A 17,233-nucleotide genomic window follows, 5' to 3' on the forward strand; every position below is an offset into this window, starting at 1 on the left:
TTTTCAAAAATTTATATTCATTCAAATATATAGTTTCCTTAGCTTTGTTCCTAAAATACTGATTTTTACCAGATTGCTTATAGACAAAATCAATGACTAATTAGAACAATCTTTGTTTTTTCACCAAAGAGAGAATATTGAAGTTGGAATGAACCTTGGAGCTACCCAGTACATCCCCCTCACTTTACAGATGAAGAAAAATGAAAACTGAGAGCATAAGCATCATTGCCCAAGGAGAATCCACCTTCCTTGTGCTTTATCACAGGGCTTTCCAATCTTTTCTTCCTAACACTGGTCTTCAGTGAAGCTTAAAAATAAGATCAAAGAACACTCAAAGAGGATTTAGAGAATAAAATAACATAAAGAAACTGAGGCACTAAGATGAAGCCCATCCACACTCCTCAAGAGAATTTAATATACGGAGATATGAGTGACAGTGGTCTGCTTTTTCCCGAGGAAGCTTCAAGATCAGTTAATTCTGATAGCATGCATATGAGGGTGGGACTGAGCCATGGTAAAGTGCTTAGAGTAATAACCAAACCTTTTTTTTAAACTCCACTCTGGTGTATGTGTGTATGTGTGAGTGTGCATTTAAATATTTTTATTTTGTTTTTACTGTTTTAATTGTTTCTAACTCTGATAACTCATTTTCTAAAAAGGTCAGTGTAAATTTCTGTTTCAGGACCAAAAATGAAATGTAGGGTTCATAGAATGATTTCAGAGCAGTCAAGCCACCAGAGAAATACTAATAAGAGCAGAATGACAGCCAAAGTTCAAAGAAATGTGTTAGATCAACTTTCTGCTTTCCTTTGGGTCCCACAAGCACAATAGAGTATAGGAGGCCACCTGGTGGTGAAATGAACCAATTAACCGTTTAATGCTACACTGAAAAGCAAGCACAAACAGGCAGACTTTGGGTTGTTGCAAAAGAAAAACTAGAACCTTGGGCAAAAGAATGATAGTCAACATGTATTATTGCAACACAACAGAGAAAACTGAATTGGAAAATCATTCAAGTCTGTAGAATAACGTATATTCCTAAAATGTTGCAATGATAATTATTATTTACACCAGGGACTGGCAAATTTTTTCTGTGGAAAGCCAGATAGTAGAGCTGACCCTTGAACAACCTGGGGGTTAGGGGAACTGACCCCCACACAGTCAAAATTCCGAGTATAACTTTACAGTGGACCCTTTCTATCTGAAATTTGGCAACTACGAATTCAACCAACTGTGGATCATGTAGTACTGTGGCACTTATTTACTGAAAAACATCCACAAATAAATGGACTCATGTAGTTCAAACCCAGGTTGTTCAAGGGTCAACTGTACATAGTTTAGGCATGTGGGCCATATGGTCATTGCTGAAACTATTCAACTCTGCTATCTTAGTGTAAAAATAGCCACTGACAATTATAAATGAATGTGTCTGGCTGTGTTCCAATAAAACTTTATTTAAAAAACCAGGCTATGATCTAAATTTGAGCTTCAGGCTGTAGTTTGTCAACTCCTGATTCTGTATTATGTATGGAGCCCATAGTATTTACTAAGCACAGGGCTGAACCCCTTACATACCTCATTGAATCCTAACAATCTTTCAGGGTGGGTGCTATCCCCATTTCACAGGTTTAAAAACTGCACCTTAAAAAGTTTAAATAATTTGGTGTAAAATGTACTCTGCTCCCACTAACTTAGAAACGCTTTATGTAGCTTCCTGACCATTTTTCTCAGAGATGGCTGACACCTGTTCTGACCCTCCCTCCCATTCACCCTGCAGAGGCTGCTTTTGGTTTCCCTCCATGGTGACTTTGCTCCTGTTTCTCTACCTCATGCTCCCTTGAAATGTTATTTGTCTCTTACCATCTCTTTCTCCATCAGTTCTTTTATGTTTAAAAGCTTTAAGTCAGTTTTCATAACAACAGATGAAAGCAAGCATAAAAAAAGACAAAAGCAATATATTAAAAATAGATAGCCACATATACAACAATAAGCCAAGGAAACTGTCATACCATATATGTTCCAAATGGAATGTGAGCCAAAAACATGATGCTCACTCTTACATAAATAATACATCACACATCCACTGGGAGAAAAAGCAGCTCTGTCCCCAAATGGGAAGAGGAATTTTTTGGTCCATTTTTATATTATTTTCTTTTCCTTTTTAAACTGTTTCTCCCCCAGGTATACACTGTAAGTCATACCATCTCAGACAACCCACATTCCTCTTCCAAACCATCCATGAACTATTAATTGTTAATAAGAGGAAGTTGAAAAGCCTAATGCAGAAATCCATGGAATTCATTAAAGCCCCTCAAACACATGTATTTACCAGTAGTCTCTCAATATTAGCTTATTTTCTCCTACAAAAGAGGATGGAAGTGGTTTCAGTTAGATGGAGTATAGACAAAACTGAAATAAAAGATTTTTTAAAGATTTTTTTCACTTGAAAACTGCAAAAAGCTTCAGATATGTGACTGTATTAGAAAACAGAAGAGATTTAATTACAGAGCATGGATTCTGGCCGATTTGACAATTACACCTAACAACAGAAGAGATTTATACTAGATATAAGACTTTCAAGGCAGGGAGAGTTGTTAAACATTTTAATGGAAGGTTGTGAATTCCCTCTGGAAAGATCTTTAATGGAGGACAAATTCTCTCCTATCTGGAATGGATAAGAAACAATCTTTGAAAGAGAGGAAATGAAGGTCATTTTGAGGTCACTTGCAGTCCTGAAACTCCAGGTAAAATTCTCACTTCCCATGGGCAGATAACTGTACAAAACCTCTAAGATTCACTTTAGAAGATTCAGGAGAAAACACTCATTAAGCAGGTGATTCAATTCAGAAAGTATTTACTGAGTGTCAAATATTACCTAGCTCTGGGGAGATATCCATCCCAGGAGGGCACAGGTCTGAGCAGCAGTGTGGACAATGTACAGGGAACAGAATTATTTACTTCAGTTAATTTTAAAAAAAATCTCTGAGCTCCAATCAGCTTTCTATAACCATTTCCTGAACTTGGTGAGCTCAAAAATCCTGCAAGAGCTGACTGTCACATGAAATTTCTGGCATTATTCATGGTATCCCTGGATCTTTCTCTAAACAGAAAAGGCTCTGACAGCGTTTCCATACTTTATTTCCTTTTCTAACCCAAACTTGGACGGATGGAGCCTCTTAAACTATCATCAAAACACTGGTTACAAAATGCTAGCCAAATCTGAGGTCTTGTGCTATACTCCCTTGTTGTAGAGAAAGAATTCAATTAGCTCAGCTCTAGAGATTCATTTATATTTAAGTTTTCATGAACGTGAGGATTTTTGTTTTGTGGCTTATAAGAAAACCAGAGATTCACAGAATGGGTCTTTAGCATCACCAGGCTGAAGAGAGTGAAGAAGAGGAGAGAACAATCAGAGAGAGAGAGAGAGAAGTGTTCTTCATGCGTATTTTCAAATCTCAGCATGTGCCAGCTGAGGAAAGCTGAGCAAGAAGGACAAAGTTCAATGGGAAGACAGTAAACCCAAAAAGATGCCAAAGTTGACACAAAGAGGGGCAAGAAGTGAATTCATCACAAATCTTTATCAAATTCTAATTTTAAATGGCACATCTTTTAATCTTTTCTTTATTGCTTAAAATCATTAAAGCTTACAATTAATCACTAAGTAAAAAGTATAAATGACCATGTACAAGGATTATTTTTTAAAATAATGAAGAGTATAAACATTTTAAATACAAGAGTGGGAGAAAGTTTCAAAATTACATCTCAGCTTTTTCTTGACATTATGGCAGTGAAATTTAGTTTTTTAATTTTCATATTCTGAATTAGCTTGCTGTAGCCTTGGAAAGATGATTCAGTCTTTTAGACTCTCTCCCCTCTTCACCCTCATCATGATGGACTTGGATTAAAGAGCCAGCCCAATCCAAATCTCTTATTATTTTTCTCACCCCTTCATGATTAAATTTTTAGACACACACACTCATCTGAAGTCAAATCGGATTTTCTACAATGAAAGCGTCCGTAAACTCTCCTGCCAACTATGGTACGAGAACAAATTGTGCAGATATACTCCACATTCCAAATAACTGTTCATGTTCACCTACACCTATTATTCTATTTTTAGGCTTCATATTTGCATGGTTCATGTTATCCTCATATGTATAACAATTATACTGAGATTGTCTACATAATCCAGAATACATCGGTGAATACTACGGTTTGAGCGGTTGGAAACTAGCCATAGGATTATGGTGATTAGTTGTACGTATTTGTACCATTTGTCTCAGACATGGATGTCATTGTCCTTCCCTTCCTCCTTCCTTCTTTTTTTCCCTATGACCATGTTTTTCTCCCTATCACCCTGTTTTTCTCCCTGATATCAACCGGGCCAAACCTGAGTACTCTGAACATTAAGAACTGTCCTTAATGCACACTGGTTTTTCAGGGAGAGAAAATTTTGTTTTTGTTTTTATATAAAATATAAGAGAAGGCCATGAAGTTTTAGATTCAATTACCACAGCATGAAAACAAAATTGTTTTCTTGAAAAAAGTAATGAATTTATAGATAGCTTTGATTAATAGAATCTAATAGAGTATTAAATAAGCCTTATTGGAAAAATGTTTCTAACCATATATTTGTTGAGTTTCTATTCTGTGTCAGGGACTATGCTAGGCGCTAGAGATATACCAGTAAACAACACAAACATGAACCCTTCTCTTGGAGTATGAAATCTAACAAAAATTATAATTATTCATTCTCAAATTTAGTCCACAAAGTTCAAATCTATCATATTACTTTAAAATGTGCATTTAATTAATAACAAAGTACCCATGGCTAAATTATTCTCAAGGAGGGCTCTCTCAGGGAGGCACCTGTGAGCATTGAAAGGGATAATTCTATTGTAATGAAGGTAGCAAAATCCAGTATACTAAGATTTATAACATAGAAATGAGCTCCAGACTGAAACTTGGCATATATGAAAGGAGACTGTATAGTTATTCATACATGCATGATTTAAATGTCTTGGGACAGCCAGTATGTCTGGTCCAAGGAATCTGACTTCATCCAGATTCAATTCTGATGAAAGATTCCTGTAATTCAACATGTTAATACTCTGTATATGTGTGCATATGTGTAAACGCACATCCAGTGTGTGCGCATAGCTCTGTGTGTGTACACCTCTTCCACAGGCTTCCTAGTTTTCAATGGCTAAAATGACAAGGGGACTATCACAAATCACAAATCTTTATGCAAATGTCTACAAGCACATGGACTCAACCACTGAGGAAGCAACTAAAATAGTAAGTTCAGACGAGTTCAGGGGTGTATAGATATCCTTCCAGAGAGAGGCTGAAGCTCTGCGGTCTGAGACAGTTTGGAAGAAAAATTGAAATCAATCCCAAAAGCAAGAACGATTTTAGTCTTCCCTAGCTTTTGAAAAATAAAATGTGTGTGTGTGTTGTGTCTTAGGTAAATGAATCAAGGTTCAGCAGGAAGACCACTCTTCCCTCTTAGCTTACCCCATTGTGCCTCATTAGGGATGGAGTGTCACCGAAGTGCCTATTTAAGAATGTATGAGCTTTACAAATGCCCACATTATTAAAAATATGCTTGGGAATGCCCTTATTTCTGAGAAATGAATTTGCTTTCTTGACAGGACTGGAAGGTGGTTTTTCTGCAAATGATATTCTTCTAGAGCATCTCTCCATGGGGATACTTTTTCAATAACTCCCTTTGGCAATAACAGGATCCATGAGGTTGAATCTTCCTAGGGAAACGCTGCCATTAGTGCATCTTTCAAAATGACATAAATATTTTCAGCCTTGGCCTTCCTGAATCTGACAAAATATAGGAGGCTCCTGTGAGGCTTAACGTGGCAACACCTCCCCAGGGTGCTGAGGTGCTTAAGAAAGGCTGATGAGTGGCTAAAGAACCAGCCCAAACCCATCATGTTTTCTCTGTAGATGTACCATTTAAATATTTAGGATTAAATATTTAGGACCATTTTAGCACAAAAAGCTCATGTAGAGGGAAGAAATAATGTTCTTGCAAGAATTTTAGCTGTTTTAGAGAAGAGGACATGGGGCAACAGTAAGAAGGCAAGGATGAGACCCTGACTTATTTACTTATTTCTTGTAGTTACTGGTGCAGCTCAACAAATATGTCTAGTTTTCTGCCTTCCAGCATATAGTAGGGATACATTTTCCCATTCAGTTTGGAGTAAGATGGAGCCATGCGATTAGTTCAGGTCAATGATTTTGAGAGGAAGTGATGTGTTTCTTCCAAGTAGAAGATTTAGTGGCCAGAGTGAAACCCTCCAGAAGTCTCTTTTCACTTTGCCATATTGAGGGAATATTTAAGAAGGTGACTGGTCCATTAGTCTGAGTCCTGGAGTAATAACAATGCCAAATATAGCCCATACCCAACTTGTGATGGACATGTAGTATACATGAGAAATAAATCTTTGCAGGTTTAAACCTTTGAGATTTGGGGGTTGTTTGTTATTTCAGCAAACCCTAGCCTAACCTGACTGAGAAACTAGTTCTGTGTCTTTCAGACTAGGCACTTAACATCTCTGTATTTCAGGCTCAGAGCACATGAAATGGGGAAAATAATCCATGATCATTGTGAGCATTAAATACAATAATGTGCATATGGCACTCACATAGTCAAATTGGAAGATCTGACCAATGTTAGTTTTTTTGTCCCTCTATCCCACTCCTATCTCTTACCCCCTATCCCCCCCTTCCCTTCTTATCAAATGCTGAAGTAGATAACATCCACGTCCTTGGTCCCTTTTCTGGATTTCTTTTCTCTACTCACTCCCCACTCTATCTTCCCTTCTCAGTGTCTTTCCATTTAAACTAGATGTTAAAATTGGCATTTAATTCAATATTATCCTCCTCCTGCCCATAGAATATGGGTGAAAACCTGCACCCTGTAGAGTATACTCTTTTTTACCACAAAGAAATGAATCTTTAGGATGGGATTTAAAGTTAGACAAGTCAAACAAGGACAAAAAGGAAGGAGGTTAATGAGTTTATCTGTGAAAGTACTATGGTTGAGCTTTGTCCACACACCCCCCCATCCCCAACCAGGGCTCACTAGCCTATTCTGAACGGGTACCACGACTTCTTTTGAAATAACTAAAACATCATTTATGTACCCTTCTAGTCTCACCTCCCTGCTTTAAGAATATATGCATGAAATCCTAACAAACTGCAAAAACTAGAATGATAATAAAGATGAAATATTTGGATTCAATAGCATATATACCTTATACACTTCCTTGTAGTTATAGTTAGGATAACCAATGCCTTCTTGATGTAATTACATGGAACATTAAACCTAACATTTATCCTTTTTATATTAAGACCCCTTTGTCAATGATAATACTTGGTTTTCATCTTTAAACTTTGGTGCTTTTTTTTGACAAAATAAATAACCACCAGTTCTTACCATGGTTGCCTGTAAAGTTTAATTATACATCATATAACTTTTTTTCTAGCTTCAAACCAGATTAGCCTAAATATGAATATAACTGCTAAAGATAAGTTATTTAAAAACAGGAAATGCTAAAAAGTAGGTGAAGGACATTTGCATTAAGTCACTGACCTGAAACATATATTTATACAGTGTTGAGCAGTTCAGGAGCCAAAGGCGGCAGTGAACCAAATACCCTTTCTTATAAGAAAATTAAATGTTCCTCTAATTTATTTTATAAAAACTAGAAAGAAATCCACAAATATGTAGAATTAAAGCCAAATATCTCAGCTTAACACAAGGGGCAATACTGCACATTCACATCTAATTAAGTAAAAGTCATTTTTCAAAAGTTAAAGGCTGAAATTTTCACAATTTAATCCAAAATTTTATTAGCAAACTCTAACGATTATCCTGATTGCAATTAATAAAATCTCCCAAACAGGTCAGCTCATTTAAGTGCCATCTGTAATCATTTGGATTTTAACATGATGGTTATTACTTATTACCCTGAAACCAAGTAGCACAATGAGATATTGATTACTTTTAACCTTTAGATCCAAGGATTCAACAAAGGTTAGAATAGGGGAACATTCTTCCTTTCTTGGCTGGCAAAAGTATAGCCTTCAGGAGAATTCAAATGATTCCCATTGGCCAAGTAGATCCAAGATTAGTTTATTCTCTGGGCTGACAAGAAATGATGATGCTTTTAAAAATAACACCCAGCACGTATTTAGTGAACTGTTACATTTATATAACCAGTGGCCTCAAGATGTGCCTCACATCACCACAAGTCTCAGGCTGTTAACCCTTTACCAAGATTTGTTTGTGAAAGTATCTTTGTTGGTATGAGATATTAAATGTAATAGCTTTAATTGGAATAAACTCATCTCATTAAACCAAGTTCGCTGGTAGGTTCCAAAAGACTGAACACAATCATTGGCCACTGTTGGCCGCTAGCACTTCTTTTGGTTTTCTTTTTCCATGACAACATTTAGAAATAATTTTCACATTTGTGCCACTGAAAAGCAATGCGTTCTAGGTAGAGTCCAGCAAAATTAGGGGCAAGGGAAACATAACAGTTATGTGTTAGATTACTTTGCAGAACACTTGGCATTATTATCGCCAAGTCGTCAAATTGTTCCAAGTTGTTCCGGAAGGTTGTTATTAATAGTATGTTTTCTGAGGAAAGTTCTGTCTACTTTTGGAACTGCATTTCTGTTGCCAAGGAAACTCCTTTAAGCACAGTTTTCTAGGAGCACACTGCTGCTTTTGTTTGCCAGTGTCCTATTCATATCATCTAAGTAAGTGTTTTGCATGCTCCAGCCTTCAGTCCCAAATGTTGAAGTTCTAGCCCATTTAAGTTGCTTTCTCAAACATAGCTAATGCCTGCTATGATTTCCCTCTCCCTGCATCCCCCCTTCTCTCTCCACTCTCCACCCAAAGCCCCTCTCTCCCCTCCTTCTTCCCACTCTCCTTCCAACATGCCCACATCTTACTATTCAAGGTTTATTTTTTTAAACAGTTGCATTAGGGAGGATAGTTTTCACAAGTTTTTGATAAATTAACTTCAATTTGAATAATAATTCCATAGGTTGTAGCATTAGTCCTTCAAGTGTTAATTATCTTTTCATTCTAAAATTAATGTAGTCATTTCCTACGGACGCCTCTACCCCATTTATTGAAGTGCTGAGGAAAACATGTCATTGAGCCCTGAGCCAGCCCTGTGGTTGTGATTAAGCGTGGTCACATGGCCCATCTCTGCCAAAAGGAGGGCCCTGAGAAAAGGTGACAAAGACAGTGATTTCCTGTCAGCAAAGAGTACGACAGGGCTGTCTAGAAGTGATGCAAATGAGGGGAACTTTCCCCACGGCTTGTTTGATCCACTCTAGGCCAGAGCAGGCCAGGCCGGGGAGAGAGAAGCAGCACAATGCAGCAGAGGCTGCCCCGAGAGCCAGCGCACCTTCCGGACAGGAGCGCACCCGCCAGAGACAAAAACTGCTGGCGGGGCTTTCCTTCCTTGCCCCTCTGCACACAGAGCCAGCTATTTCTTGGCATACTATTCGCTTCACATCCTTCTTTTTTTTTTTTCCCCTTTTAAAAAAGCAATGCAAATAGGTATTATAAGCTCCAGCTTAAATAGTGTTTCATATATTGCTCAGAAACCACATCCATCTACTTTTTCTTCTTCTAAACATTTTCAGGATAAGTTTTGCCCTCTCTTAAAAAAGGAAAAGAAAAGTAAAGAAAAAAAAATATATATATATATTCAAGTATTCAAAGCAAACACTGATTTATCAAAGATCAAATTAATATGACAGTTAATCTAAGGACTTTTTGAACTTTAATAAAAATGGAACAACAAATTCACTTCTAGAGAGCAGTGGAGACAGCCTAGGTTTTTCCGTTCTGATCACTTTAAAAATGATTAGATAATGTTTTTTGAAATATAATAATGATTTTAAGCATATTCTTTTTATCTTAATGGAGTTTTAATCTAACATACAATTAAGCTCTACAATTAATCTACTGGGAAAGAGGTAAAAAAATTCTCATTAGGTTCTTGTGCCTGATATATCTGGTACATTTTTACCTTGACTGCTTCAATAACTAGTAATTTGCTTCATTTTAAACAATCAAGGTAGAAAATTTTGGTACTGAAATTCCAATACAAGGCTTAATTAACAGAATTTAATTTTTTGACATGTATTTCTACTCTATACATCACCATGTAAATTTTAAAAAAAAGTTAATGGATTTTCTTCTACTTTAATCCTAGCTCCTGTGACCTGGACTAAGAACCAGATTACCATTGCAGTTTTAAGAGCTCAAGTTCAGTCATAAAGGTATCAAGCCACATCTGAAATTACTTAGATCAATATAGTCCAGGACAAAATGAAAGAGAACTATTGTAGAGGGTTGAAATCACAAAATATAAGAACAGGGTGATTAATCTGTTTTCTATGATGGGTTCATAGCTATGACAACATCTTTTTGGCATCAATACTTATAAAATAACAAGTCAACTATGTCCCATTTTTCTTCTTTTACACTATATTTCTTATTCCCCAGAATTTCTTATCCCATTCCATACACGTTTCTTTTAAAAGGCTTGTCTTATAATACACATCCAAATTCTCTAAAGTAACATTTTCTCCTTTAAAATTTACCCCTTTAAAATTTACCCCTTTCTTGAGGATGGGTGATGCCTTAGAGGACTGGGGCAGGGAGGGTGGGGGGGACTCGAGGGGGGGCGTCAAGGAAGGGAAGGAATACGGGGATATGTGTATAAAAACGTTGATTGAACCTGGTGTACCCCCCAAAAAAAAAAAATTAAAAAAAAAAAATTTACCCCTTTCTCATAGCTGGCTTTTTTCCCCCTGAAACTTCTTTCAATGTTTTGGTTTGAAAAATTTATTTGTATTTGATTTTTTAGCATTTTCTAGTCTATTCATTTGTCTAGCCATGATTTTAACTTACTCCTTTATTCTTTTGTTAATTTTGCATTAACTAATTTCAACTGCTTTTCCATCTCTTCAATGTTTCTATTCTTTATTCATTTTACCAATAATCTCTTCTTTTCCAATATGTAATACTGATGTCCTTTCCTTAATTCCATCTGGCCAAATTATTATTGAAAGGAGCCACCTATGGGTGAGAGCTGTTCTCAAAGTCTCTAAACATTACCTGGCAACAGAGTCAGAGAAAAAAATAACTCACTCACTTGTATTATGTGAAGTATTATGTTCAGAAATCTACTTGTAAGAAATATTGTGGTTAGGTATTTCTCTACTATATCATTCTAACCCCTTATATAAAAAAAAATCCTAAAAGAAAATATTTTCATTTCTAAGTATCAAAATAAACTTAATTTCTCCAAAGGAAGTACAACGATTTTTCTCACGGAAAACATAAATTTAGCATTTGGGCACAATTCCCTCTTTGCTTTCACTACCAGGAAACCCAGAATAAACTTTTAGGATCATCTTTAGTAGTTGTGTAGGACCTTATAGTCCATGTGTCTACATATTAACTCTTCTCTCAGAAATAGAATCTGGCCTACGTATATTTTCCCAGTTCTGATTTGTACTTTTATAGTAAAAATATTTTTATTATTTCCCTGTGAATTCTTATAAACAACATCAAACCAGTAAAAAAACTAAAATGTAATTAATATGTTTAGTGAGCACTGTATTATACAGAATTAACGGTCTTTTCCTTTTTTCACACAGGATATATTTATATATATATACCAATGGAGAAAGAGGTCACATGCATTTTTTTCCCATAAAAGCAGAAAGCATGAGTAACTAACCCTCTAGGAAGTATAACATCTTCAGTGTAAATCCCCTGAAAGTATACACGTCTTGGTTGAAGTCATTGTTAGTAGTATTTTTTTTTTTAAGCTGAAAGAGTTATTTTTAACCCCTTAGAAGTAACATCATGTAATACTTTATTGATGAGGAGCAGTTAAGCCATTCACTCAAGGAATACATCTATAAATGTGGTGTTTTAGTGAGCTTCATACTATCTGAAAACCGCTCTTGTTCAATTATAACAGTAATCACCCGCCTATAACTTCTGCATTTGGCCCTTGAAATTAACCCTGCGTCTCTGAAAGCCCACACCAATCCAGGACGGCCAGGGGCTCTGTCACCTATGCTTTGTAGGTGGCAGAGGACGGCAGGATTCTGTGCAAGGAAAGAAGCCCCTGACAAGGCAATCCAGAACCAGCTGCCTCTGCTGCAGCGGGCAGGACAGCAGCAACAGCCGCAGTCTGGGCCCTAGCTCTCCCACCATGGAGATGCTTCCAGGTCACTCAGTCTATAAAATGTATAGAATGGGGGAGGAGGTATCTTGAGCTTCCCTGAGCCCAAGAATAATGCCACCTTTGATCTGCAGAAATGAAAAAAGGAAGCTTTTCCTTTGCAAGTGGGTTTTAAATATTTCTCCATTAATAGTTAATGCACATGCAGACCAGCAGAGTGACAGCTCCCCGTGATTATGAATTCTGGCTTCGTAACGCTAGTCCAAATAGGAGCTGAACTTTCAAAATCACGGTGTTACTTTTGACAAATTAAATTGTCCTACTTAGGAAGGTAGGAGGAATGAAGAGAAAGAAAGAAAGAGAGTGGGAGTAAATTCTCCTTAGAGGTGATTCTCAGATTGAGGAAGAAAAAAAACGAGAAAAGACTACATTTGTGTTTTCTAGGCTGATGATACTGCTCATGTTTATTAGAAAATAGCTTCAGAAGGTCCCCATTCTATGGCCGAGCCAAACTGAGAACGGGGAAGGAAAGACACTGGCAGTATGTCTCAGTCTCCAAACAAAGAAGAAAATATATTTAAGGGAGTGGTTACTTTTTTAATAAGAATCAGGTTGTTCTTGGGGCCCTGCAGTTTAAAACTAATCAGAAAGAAAATGATCTTAAATTTCTAACAATCTGAAAATAACAGGAAATGTTTTAAAAAGATAATCCACTTTACAGCTCATTGTAATATTAAGGTTCTAAATTATGTGAGGTTGTATCAATGTATTCTTTGCTTGTTAAACCTAATTCTTTCACTTTAAAAGCTCCTTGAGTAGTTTGTTGGTTTGGGGTAACCAAGATTATCACAACAGGCGCCCCACTCAGGAGGTCTGCTGTATGAATAGCCTGGGGTCTTTATCTAAAGTTCCATATCTAGGAGTTAAGGTCACATGATTTTCTAGCAGAGACAAGAATATAAAATAAGTAGGTAAAGTCAAGAAGGTAGTGCCTAATGTTGAAAATGCTAAAAAATCTTCACACTCATTAACCACCGTCTTACTATATTTTCTCTAACCTAACATTTCCAAAGGTGAACTCCAGGCATCAACGTAGGACTGAGCAATGCAGAATTGGGGTCTGGACATGCCTATCTATGCCAGGAAAAGAGCTGAATGAGAAATAGAGCCCCTCAAGGGAGAGCAGGACAAAAGTTTCAAATTCCACAATAACAGGAATGATAATTCTGTCCTTATCTACAGTTCCTAGGATTTTACCATCACTCAGTTGAAGGCCTCTCTTAAAAGTTTTTCACCCTCATTCTTTTCACTAATAGCAGGGATTATGAGCTTCAATCCCATCCTTAACTGTTTTAACTCAACAACTATTAGTTCAATATCCATTATGTAAGGTGCTTTGCTTAATAACATAAAGAATATAAGTGCTAAGCATTTTTCTTGCTGTTATACAAGCATTTTAAGAAATGATGATGTAGATAAATTGAGATGTATTGGAAATGCTGTGAAATGAGTTGGGTGCCCTATTGAGTTGTCACAATGACTGAAGGAACATGAATAACAAATGTGCTATAGTGGAAGGGTCAGTCCCACAAAATAATAAAATTGTTTTGTCCCAAATGTCAATGGTGCCCTTAGTGAAAAGTGCTGATGAAGCACTGGAAACTTTCAGGGCCAACAAATTTTAAGATTAAAGATGATTAAGGGAGACTCAAATGACATAGAAAACCTAGAAAGGCCTGGGGATCAACTGAAAAGCCTTACTCCTTTAGGAGTCTATGTGATCAACAGGCTCCAAACCTCCCTCCCCTAAGTCATTAGTTTCGTTGATTCCTAGACAAGCAGATTAGAACAGAGAAATGGGACACTGAAAATGTTGACCTAACCTGAGAACCCCTGGGGATTCTTGGCAAAGACATGAAATTAATTTTCTTCCTTCAGTTTTTCTAATTCAGGAGCCACCCCAAGTTCTAAATGACTCCTTCATCAATATCCACAGGATTGCTCTGGAGGTTTCTAAACCTCTGGAATAATTTGGGGGCTTATGTAAAGAGAGATATTACAAACCTGTAGCATTGTCCTTGGTTTCTTTTTTTTTTCTTTTTTTTTTTTAAATTTATTTATTTATTTATTATTTTTGGGGGGGTACAGCAAGTTCAATCATCTGTTTTTATACACGTATCCCCGTATTCCCTCCCTTCCTTGACTCCCCCCTCCTCGAGTCCCCCCCACCCTCCCCGTCCCAGTCCTCTAAGGCATCTTCCATCCTTGAGTTGGATTCCCTTTGTTATACAAAACTTCCCACTATCTATTTTACAGTTGGTAGTATATATATGTCTGTGCTACTCTCTCGCTTCGTCTCAGCTTCCCCTTCACCCCCCGCCCCCTCCCAAACCTCGAGTTCTCCAGTCCATTCTCTGTATCTGCATCCTTGTTCTTGTCACTGAGTTCATCAGTACCAGTTTTAGATTCCGTATATGTGAGTTAGCATACAATATTTGTCTTTCTCTTTCTGACTGACTTCACTCTGTATGACAGACTGTAGCTCTATCCACGTCATTACATATAGCTCCATCTCATCCCTTTTTATAGCTGAGTAATATTCCATTGTATATATATGCCACAACTTCTTTATCCATTCATTTGTTGATGGGCATTTAGGTTGCTTCCATGTCCTGGCTATTGTAAATAGTGCTGCAATAAACATTATGGTACATGTTTCTTTTGGGATTATGGTTTTCTTTGGGTATATGCCCAGTAGTGGGACTACTGGATCATATGGTAGTTCTATTTGTAGTTTTTTAAGGAACCTCCAAATTGTTTTGGGGGCTTATGTAAAGAGAGATATTACAAACCTGTAGCATTGTCCTTGGTTTCTTTTTTTTTTTCCTTTTTAAAAAGAATTTTATTGAGATATAATTGACATACAATAAACTGCATATATTTAAAGTGTACAATTTGATATTTTTTTATTAGTCACATATTTTATACATATTAATGTATATATGGCAATACCAATGTCCCAATTCACACCCCCTCACTTCCCCCCTTGGTGTCCATATGTTTGTTCTCTATGTCTGTGTCTCTATTTGTGCCTTGCAAACAGGTTGATCTGTACCATTTTTCTAGATTCCGCATATATGCGTTAATATATGATACTCGTTTTTCTCTTTCTGACTTACTTCACTCTGTATGACAGTCTCTAGGTTTCTAATGTAATCTTTCATTTGTTTATAAGCCAAATGCAGAGTCTAATGAGCTTAGATATGCTGAGCATCTAAAAGCAGAAACACAGGACATGAGTCACAAATGAAGAACCCTAGTACAAAAATGTTTATAAAAAATATTATAATCCACAAGTACTGAGTGGGTGGGATAATGGCCCTCAGTATGCCAAGAATGGGAATTCTCAGGCAGAGCACTTACAAGGAAACCACAAGCAAAAGAAGACTGCATTTTTTGTTCAATGATTTCCTATTAATTGTGATGTAAATTATATGGATGTGATTTTGACAAAGAATAGCACTGTTTCTAACAAAAATAGTGGTTTATGTGCAAAATACAAAATGCATCAAGAAGAAAAGAAATGTTATTTGGCTTCATGGGTGAAATAAAATCTGAGATAATGGTTTATGATTAGATAACTTTTGTGTTATTTTTTTTTCTTTGGCTAGACTTTTAATGCTTAAGTCTTAGGAATAAAACAAATATTTTGTATTATTAAATTAATACAGATTTATAAGCATTTTTCACATATTATTCTTGATCCTGGCATGAAATGTGAAATCATCTAGCTTTGGTTACATTAGGTTGAAATTGTTACTCTAACAATACGTGATGCCAGAAGATGGTAGCTTTGTGGCTAATGTGGACAGCTATTCACACAGGAAATAGTTAGTAGTCAACAAACTTGATTAATGTTGGACAGAATTCTCTAGGGAGTGAAATATCACCATTTGCTGAGTCCCTGGGGAGCTTATATCTTCTCTTAACTAAGATGATTTCCAGGGGACACTAATTAAAGTCTACCAGACCCCTGAAAAGTACAAATAAATATCTCTCTTTAGACATAAAAGTTAAAATAATATATTAAAAAAGGTAACTTAAAACGATAAAAATTGGAGAAGAAAGAAGACAACTTTTATTTGACCTTGAATGCACTTCTTATTCTATAAGAAATTTTAAAAAGCTAGAGGGTAGTTGTTTCTTGTCATTATACTGTTGCTGATTCTGTGGTTAGTTATTAATTTTATTTTTTATGATTCACAATCTGCTCTTTGAAATATGCCATATGCTCAAAGCAATTCAAGGATGACAACTGTCAGAATTACTCCAATAAAAATTGCCTAAATGAGGAAGATTTACTGCAGTCTGATATTTCAGTGGAAAGTCCCTCTACCCTCCCCAACTGCTTTTTCAGACACTGTGAATCTTGCAACTATTTTTTCCGTCAAAATCACATGGTTGTTTTATAAGAACTTCTAAGACTATTTAAGTAAAATCAGTAAAACACACTAGGTTAAGGGTGAATTAACAGACATGGAAAACAATATAGATACTTATCAGATGGATTGGCTGCAATCAATATGTGAGTTCCAAGCTAGTTTTCTTAAATCACACGCAAATGTATTGACTTAATATGACAACGTCTGCACTATGTAACACTAAAAAGCATTAAATTGGACAAGCCCTGTACCCTGGAAGCAGAAAGCCAAATGGAAGGCAAAATCTCTTTTATCTCTGGAAAGATCTGAGGGGTGGATAGAATCTACCTGAGCGCTCCAATCAAAACACATTTTGTTAAATGTCACCAGTCCATTTATCCTTCATTTTGTTTCGGTCTATTTATCAATGCAGTTTCATTTATTGCTATTCATCTTGAAGATAAATCTTTGTCCTTCTATAGAATTACACCAAATAGAATGTGATAAAGGGAACTTTCTTGCAATTATGATGTCGGTGCAGCCTGTCAGCACACAAGGGATGGA

General features: G+C 36.4%; 1 protein-coding gene across 3 annotated transcripts in view; it reads right to left on the reverse strand.

Moving 5' to 3' along the window:
• Positions 1–17,233, reverse strand: part of AKAP6 (A-kinase anchoring protein 6) — a 551,024-nt gene that overhangs the window by 108,035 nt on the left and 425,756 nt on the right. The gene's annotated exons all lie outside the window — the stretch shown is intronic.

Source organism: Hippopotamus amphibius, chromosome 2 (genome assembly GCF_030028045.1).
Source record: "Hippopotamus amphibius kiboko isolate mHipAmp2 chromosome 2, mHipAmp2.hap2, whole genome shotgun sequence".
NCBI lineage: Eukaryota > Metazoa > Chordata > Mammalia > Artiodactyla > Hippopotamidae > Hippopotamus > Hippopotamus amphibius.